Consider the following 8695-nt stretch of genomic DNA (forward strand, 5'->3'; position numbering starts at 1 on the left):
TCAAACCCAGGTCTCCCACATTGCAGGCAGATGCTTTAACCTCTGCACCATCAGGGAAGCCCCTATCAGAATAGCTATTATCAAAAAGACAAGAAATAACAAGTATTGCTGAAGATGTAGAGAAAAGGAAACTCCTGAGCACTGTTGGTGGGGGTACAAATTGGTTCAGATGATATGGAAAACAGTATAAAGATCTCTCAAAAAATTAAAAATAGGACTGCCATATGATCCTGCAATCCCACTTCTGGATATGTAGCCAAAGAAAATGGACAGCGGATATGGAGGAGATGTCTGCACGCCCATGTCGTCTACAGCATTATTCACAATGACCAAGGTATGGAAATAACCTGAGAGTCCATCAGTGGTTGAATAGGTAAAGAAGACATGGAATACACATACAATGGAATATTATTCAGCCATGAGAAAGAAGGAAATCCTGCCATTTGCAACGACATAGATGTACCTTGAGGACTTTATGCAAAGTAAAAAAAGACAAACACCACTTGGTGGAATGTTAAAGAAAGAAAAGTCAAGCTCACAGAAACAGAATATAAAAGTATATGGGGAATAGGGGAAACAGGAAAAGGTTAATAAAGAGTACAAACTTTCAGCAATAACATGAATTGTTGTTGTTGTTGCTGTCCTTGTAGCCGTTTGGCGTCTGAGTTGTGTCTGACTCTTTCTGACCTCATACAGTGTAGCCTGCCAAGCTCCTGTATCCATGGGATTTTGCAGGTACGAATACTGGATTGCCATTTCCATCTCCAGGGGATCTTCCAACTCTGGAGACCTTCCAGGGATTGAACCCACGTCTCCTGCATCTCCTGCACTGGCAGGCAGATTCTTTACCACTGAGCCATCAGGGAAATCCATAATAAGATGAATAAGCCCATCTAATTCTAAAACCCTGGTGGCTCAGATGGTAAAGAATCTGCCTGCAGTGCAGGAGACCCGGGTTGGATCCCTGGGTTAGGAAGTTCCCCTGGAGGAGGAAATGGCAACCCACTCTAGTATTCTTGCCTGGATAATTCGATGGACAGAGGAGACTGGTGGGCTACAAGTCCATAGGATCACAAAGAGTCAGACACGACTGAGTGACTAACACAACGTAAAACATGGTTATAAATCATTATACACAGATATGCATAGCATGTATAATTCAAATTTGCTAAGAGAGTAGAATGAAATGTTCCCACCAAGAAAAAAGAAAATATAATACAATTACATCTGTCAATTATATCTCTTAAACCTGAAATTTTTAAATAAAAATAATTGTTTTTAATTTTGCCACTAAACTTTAAATAAGTCTAAGGAGATATGTTCAAAGAGCAATGGGAAAACAAGACACTTCTACTAATTAAATTAACTGTGAAGGAAAAATGAGATATTTATTCCTTTCTTGGCTAAATATCCACCAAACAGTGGAATTCTTCACTGTAAAATTCTGCAGGTAGCATTCTAATTCCATCTCAAATAAACTCTGAGTTGAAACCTGTATTTTAATAATGAACCAAAAATCATTTATTTTTTAAAGAAATCACTTCTTGAATGAAGAGGGGCATTAAAAATATATTTGAGGGCTCTGAAGGAAAAGATGGTTTTATCATGAAAGAAAAAATCATATAATTAGAGAGCTATAAAATTACCCATTTGCCTTTTGTTTATTTTCTTTTTTTTTTAAGTATAATTGCTTTTCAGTGTTGTGTTAGTTTCTACTGTATTGCAAAGTGAATCATCGGTATATATACATATATACCCTTCCTCTTGGACCTCCCTCCTGCCCCACCGTCCCACTCCTCTAGGTCGTCACAGAGCACTGAACTGGGCTCCCTATGCTATACAGCAGCTTCCCACTAGCTATCTATTTTACACATGGTAATATACACATTGTGTCAAATCTAATACCCCAATTCATTTGCCTTTACAGTGTCCAATAAAAGTCATTTCAAATAAAAGATTATCTAAGTTTCTTCTGAAGGCATCATAATAAATATAAGATAGGGGCAAAGTTCAACTGAAAAATATGGCATTATCCAACCTAAAGCAGCTACTTGGAGCTCCATGTTATGGAGTAATGTGAGTGTGTGCATGCTCATTTACTTCAGTCATGTCTGATTCTTTGTGATCCCATGGACTGTGGCCCACCAGGCTCCTCTGTCCATGGGACTGTCCAGGCAAGAATACTGGAATGGGTTGCCACTTCCTTCTCCAGGGGACTGAACCCACCTCTTTTATATCTCCTGCATCGGCAGACAGGTTCTTTACCACTAGCACCAAGGCGCAGTTAGCACCGCAACAGGAAAAGCCATCCTACCACAAGTCCAGGGGTACACAGGAGGTGCAAAGGCATGAGCAAAGCTCTGACATTAGGGTTAACTTCTGGTTTTGTACCCTGGTACTTGATCCCTAAAATTCACAAGCATGACCTCTATAAACCAGAGAATAACCTCGCCACATTTTACTGCTACCAGCATTATGAGTCTCACCTTCTCTGATGCTTAATTTTATGCAACTTGACTAAGCCATGGATGCCTATATAGCCAGTCAATATTATTCATTGGGATGACTGTAGTAAAGTAGTACATGCTAGTAAAGTAATGCTCAAATTCTCCAAGCCAGGCTTCAACAGTATGTGACCCGTGAACTTCCAGATGTCCAAGCTGGATTTAGAAAAAGCAGAGGAACCAGAGATCAAACTGCCAAGATCTGTTGGATCATCTAAAAAGCAAGTGAGCTCCAGAAACACATCTACTTCTGCTTTATCTACTATGCCAAAGCCTTTGGCTGTGTGGATCACAATAAACTGTGGAAAATTCTGAAAGAGATGGGAATACCAGACCACCTGATCTGCCTCTTCCTGTATGCAGACCAGGAAGCAACAGTTAGAACTGGACATGGAACAACAGACTGGTTCCAAATAGGAAAAGGAGTATGCCAAGGGTGTATATTGTCATCCTGCTTATTTAACTTATACGCAGAGTACATCATGAGAAACACTGGGATGGATAAAGCACAAGCTGGAATCAAGATTGCCAAGAGAAATATCAATAACCTAAGAAATGCAGATGACACCACCCTTATGGCAGAAAGTGAAGAGGAACTAAAGAGCCTCTTGATGAAAGTGAAAGAGAAGAGTGAAAAAGTTGGCTTAAAACTCAACATTCAGAAAACGAAGATCATGGCATCTGGTCCCATCACTTCATGGGAAATAGATGGGGAAACAGTAGAAACAGTGACAGACTTTATTCTTTGGGGTTCCAAAATCACTGCAGATGGTGACTGCAGCCATGAAATTAAAAAACACTTGCTCCTTGGAAGAAAAGTTATGACCAACCTAGACAACATATTAAAAAGCATAGACATTATTTTGCCAACATTATTTTGCCATTATTTTGCTAAAGGTCCATGTAGTCAAGGCTATGGTTTTTCCAGTAGTCATGTATGGATGTGAGAGTTGGACTGTAAAGAAAGCTGAGTGCCGAAGAATTGATGTTTTTGAACTGTGGTGTTGGAGAATTCTCTTAAGAGACTGCAAGGAGATCCAACCAGTCCATCCTAAAGGAAATCAGTCTTGAACATGCATTGGAAGGACTAATGCCGAAGCTAAAACTTCAACACTTGAGCCACCTGATTCGAAGAACTGACTCATTGGAAAAGACCTGATGCTGGGAAGGATTGAGAGCAGGAGGAGAAGGGGATGACAGAGGATGAGATGGTTAGATGGAATCACCGACTTAATGGACATGAGTCTGAGTAGGTTCCAGGAGTTGGTGATGGACAGGGAGGCCTGGTGTACTGCAGTCCATGGGGTTTCAAAGAGTCGGACACGACTGAGTGACTGAACTGAACTGAACTGGGATGACTGTGAAGGTGTTTCCAGAAGAGACTAGCCCTTGAATCAGTGGACTGAGTGAAGCAGATGCTCCCTCCAACATGACTGGGCTTTATTCAATCCATTGAGGACCTACATAAACAAATAGTCAAAAGGGAGAATTCGCTGGTTCTACCTTCCTGTCTTAGCTGGGACATCAGCCTTCTCCCCCAAGACTAGGACTTATACCATCAGCGACCCCCACCGAACCAGTTCTTACGTCTCTGGACTTGGTCTAGAGCTCACACCCTCAATTCCTCTAGTTCTCAGGCCTTTGGCCTGGAACTGAACTAAACCACTGGTTCTCCTGGGTCTCCAGATTGCAGACAATGGATTGAAAAAGTCCAAAGCCTCTGGAATTGTGTGAGTTAATTCCTCATAATAAAAACTCTTGGGACTTCCCTGGCAGTCCAGTAGTTGAGAACTCAGTTTCCAATGTGGGGATGTGTGTGTGTGTGTTCAGTTGTGTCCAACTCTTGGACTGTAACCCACCAGGCTCCTCTGTACATGGAATTCTCCAGGTGAGAATACTGGAGGGGGGCTGTCATTTTCTTCTCCAGGGATCTTTCTGACCCAGGGATAGAACTGCATCTCTTGCATCTCCTGCACTGACAGGCAGGTTCTTTACCACTAGTACCACCCGGGAAGCCTCTCCATTGCAGGGGATACAGGTTCAATCCTTTGTTGGGGAACTAAGATCCCACATGCCGAGGGGCAACTAAGCCTGTGTGCTACAACTAGAGAGACTTTGCACCATAACTACTGAGTCCGTCCGATCTAGAGCCTGTCCATAGCTAGAGAAGACCCTGCACACCACAACTAGAGAAAACCCCATGTGCTGCGACGAAGACCCAGCACAGGACAAGAAGAACCTCTCAAACTCTTTCTGTCTTTCCCTGTATACATATGTGTGTGTGTGTGTGTGTGTGTGCGTGCGTGTGCATGTGTGTGTGTAGCAAGAGAGATTTAGCTAGAAAAATATATAGATACAATGGACTGGCAAAAAGTTCATTTGGATGTTTCCATAAGATGGTACCAAAACACCTGAACAAACTTTTTGGCCAACCTAATATACCCCATTGACTCTGCTTCTCTGGAAAACCCTAACGGATACAAATTCCCAAAGCAGAAGCAGAAATAGTACATTTCCCCAGACTGCCTTGCAGCACAGTTACAGGCCCCTGACCACTCAAATCTACACAACCGTGAATGGAGGAGGAGTCGCGAGTGCAGAGGCTGAGTGCAGGCAGGTGAATTTGGGGACAAAGGTGGTGGTGGAGGTGTCTGGCTTGGAGACAGCTATGGCGGAGCTTCTGGATTGATCCAGGACCCAATACGTCCAGGGGCAGGGTGGTGGCAGCTGTGGTGTTTTGTTTTGTTTTGTTTTTTAGCAGTGGTGTTTTTGTTAGAATAGCTCCAGGCGTAGCCCCTAGCTCATAGTCTCTGGATGTGCTGTTCTTAGTTGTGTGGCATCCAATCCGGTTATCTGGGCCTCCCAGGGATTTTTGTGAGGTATGTAACACCCTTAATGGTAGAAAACAATAGCAAGCGAAGCAACTGACAAACAACTAATCTCAAAAATATACAAGCAACTTATGCAGCTCAACTCCAGAAAAATAAACGACCCAATCAAAAAATGGGCCAAAGAACTAAATAGGCATTTCTCCAAAGAAGACATACGGATGGCTAACAAACACATGAAAAGATGCTCAACATCACTCATTATCAGAGAAATGCAAATCAAGACTACAATGAGGTAACATTTCACACCAGTCAGAATGGCTGCGATCCAAAAGTCTACAAGCAATAAATGCTGGAGAGGATGTGGAGAAAAGGGAACCCTCTTACACTGTTGGTGGGAATGCAAACTAGTACAGCCACTATGGAAAACAGTATGGAGATTCCTTAAAAAGTTGCAAATAGAGCTGCCTTATGACAGCAATCCCACTGCTGGGCATACACACCAAGGAAACCAGAATTGAAAGAGATACATGTACCCCAATGTTCATCGCAGCACTGTTTATAATAGCCAGGACATGGAAACAACCTAGATGTCCATCATCAGATGAATGGATAAGAAAGCTGTGGTACATATACACAATGGAGTATTACTCAGCCATTAAAAAGAATACATTTGAATCAGTTCTAATGAGATGGATGAAACTGGAGCCGATTATACAGAGTGAAGTAAGCCAGAAAGAAAAACACCAATACAATATACTGACACATATATACAGAATTTAGAAAGATGGTAATGATGACCCTGTATGCGAGACAGCAAAAGAGACACAGATGTATAGAACGGGCTTTTGGACTCTGTGTGAGAGGGAGAGGGTGGGATGATTCGGGAGAATGGCATTGAAACATGTATACTATCATGTAAGAAACGAAGTGCCAGTCTATGTTCGATACAGGATACAGGATGCTTGGGGCTGGTGCATGGGATGATCCAGAGAGATGATATGGGGTGGGAGGTGGGAAGAGGATTCAGGATTGGGAGCTTGTATACACTCGTGGTGGATTCATGTCAATGTATGGCAAAACCAATACAGTATTGTAAAGTAAAGGCTAGAGCTAGGAGGTATAGAACATGGCCTCCATGAATGATGATTATTATAAATTCAGGGGTACAGGGAAGGAGTCTTGTGTCCCTCACAATAACAACCCTCACCTACCTGCTACTGGTGCTTGAGCAATGCCCTCAAATGAGAATAAAGCCTTCATTTCTACAGTGAAGGATAAGAATTAGAAGGCAGACTTTTTTGTAGAAATGACAGCTGACAAAATCTCACAAGATCTGTTTTAAAACAAATGTGACCCCTTCTCTAGAGCAGGTTTCAAGATGGGGCTGGGTGGAGAACGAATGAAGCAAATGAAAAAACAGGAAGGAATGACAGACAGGAATCAAAAGAGAAGATAGGGGAACCAATCAGAGATTTCCTCTGTTCTCAGTTTGGCTCAAAATGTGGAGGAAATTGAAAAATCAGTACGTCAAAATATTAGTGGTTGTTATCATCACCCTTATATTTTTCTTCATTTTCGAAATATTTATAATAAACAAATAGTACTTTTTAACAAGATTTTTAAGTAGTATTACTAATAAACTGGTCTAAGTTTCATTGCACTCAAAGCAATTGGTTGTTAACTATTTAGACTCAGAAGAGAGCCTGAGAGTCATTTTGCCTAACTCCCCACAGATGCAGGTTCGATCCTTGGATCAGAAAAATCCCTGGAGGAGGACATGGCAACTCACTTCAGTATTCTTGCCTGAGAAATCCCATGGACAGAGGAGCCTGGCGGGCTACAATCCATGGGTTGCAAAGAGTCGGACACAACACCCATGTTGTCCCCACAGGCAGGCGCATCCCTAAGGCCAGACCTTCAGGACCCAGGGCTCTTCTTTACCCTGAGTTCCCTGAAACACAGAGGACAAGCCCTTGCTTCTTCTCCCCAAGACTATGCCTCAGATGTTTGAAAACAGCTTTCATTTGGATTCTGAGATTTTTTCTCCAACTTAAACATCCTTGTTTCCTTTAGCAATTTCTTAAATGTCTTCTCACATCCTTAGTGACTGTCACATTAACTAATGTCCTTTCTCAAATGTGACACCCATGAATGGAACATTCAAGTTGAATGGAATATTCAAGTTGTCATCAAACCAGGATAAAGTATATTGCTCTCAATCTTACACTGACTATCAAATATATCTTTTGCTTTGCTTCTCCTTCCCCTATCCCTTCCCTCCCCATCTCCTTTTCTGTCTTCCTCCTCTATCTCGAGGTGCAGAGCAAAATACTGTCTTTGAAGGAAGTGCATGAGTGCATGCTCCGTCATTTCAGTCATGTCCAACTCTTTGTGACCCCAAGGACTATATCGCCTGCCAGCCTCCTCTGTCTATGAAACTTCCCAGGCAAGAATACTGGAGTGGGTTACCATGCCCTCCTTCAGGGGATCTTCCCAACCCAGAGACTGAACCCAGGTCTGCTGCATTGCAGGAGGATTCTTTACCACTGAGCCACTGGGGAAGTACACATTCTCATAAAAGCAACTTCTGTCTTATGAAAATCTCAAATAATGTAAAGGATAAAAACAAGATAGATAATCGATAATAGAGTTAAGCTATAAAAAACATACGTATGACATACATCTTTTTATTTATTTTTGGCTGTGCTGGGTCTTCACTGCTCTGCAGGCTTTCTCTCTGTTGCTGCAAGCCTCTAGCTGCAGCACAGCTACTCTCCAGTTGCAGTGCATGGGCTTCTCATTGCGGTGGCTCCCTTTGTTGTAGAGCATGGCTCCTAGGGTGCACAGGCTTCAGTAGTTGGAGTTCCCAGGCTCTAGAGCAAATGCTCCGTAGTATGGTGCACAGGCTTAGATGCTCCATGGCATGTGGGATCTTCCCAGATCAGGGATTGATTAAAGATATATACAAAGAAATAAGATATATAGAAAAGGTTCTGAGTCTACTGTGAAAAATGCATGAGAGTAAGCTTCATTTTTCCATCCCAAATTCTAGGACCATACTCCTGTGTGCAAAATCCCCTGCCCTCCTTGCGTCCTCTTCACTGCAGAACAAGCTCAGGTTCGTGTATGTGAAAACCTTACCCACTCTTCTCAATAAGCATGTTTAGCAAGGAATGTCTTTCCTGGAGTTTGGTTCTATTTCTCAAGGTGACAGCTTTTAGTTAATAAACTCCAGTTCTAATTGATGTATGTACACTGCTATATATGAAATAGATAACTAGTGAGAACCTACTGCATAGTACAGGGAACTCTACTCAATGCTCTGTGGTGACAAAGGGGGATATATGTACAGGTATAGCT

The sequence above is a fragment of the Ovis canadensis genome, chromosome 2 (genome assembly GCF_042477335.2).
Source record: "Ovis canadensis isolate MfBH-ARS-UI-01 breed Bighorn chromosome 2, ARS-UI_OviCan_v2, whole genome shotgun sequence".
NCBI lineage: Eukaryota > Metazoa > Chordata > Mammalia > Artiodactyla > Bovidae > Ovis > Ovis canadensis.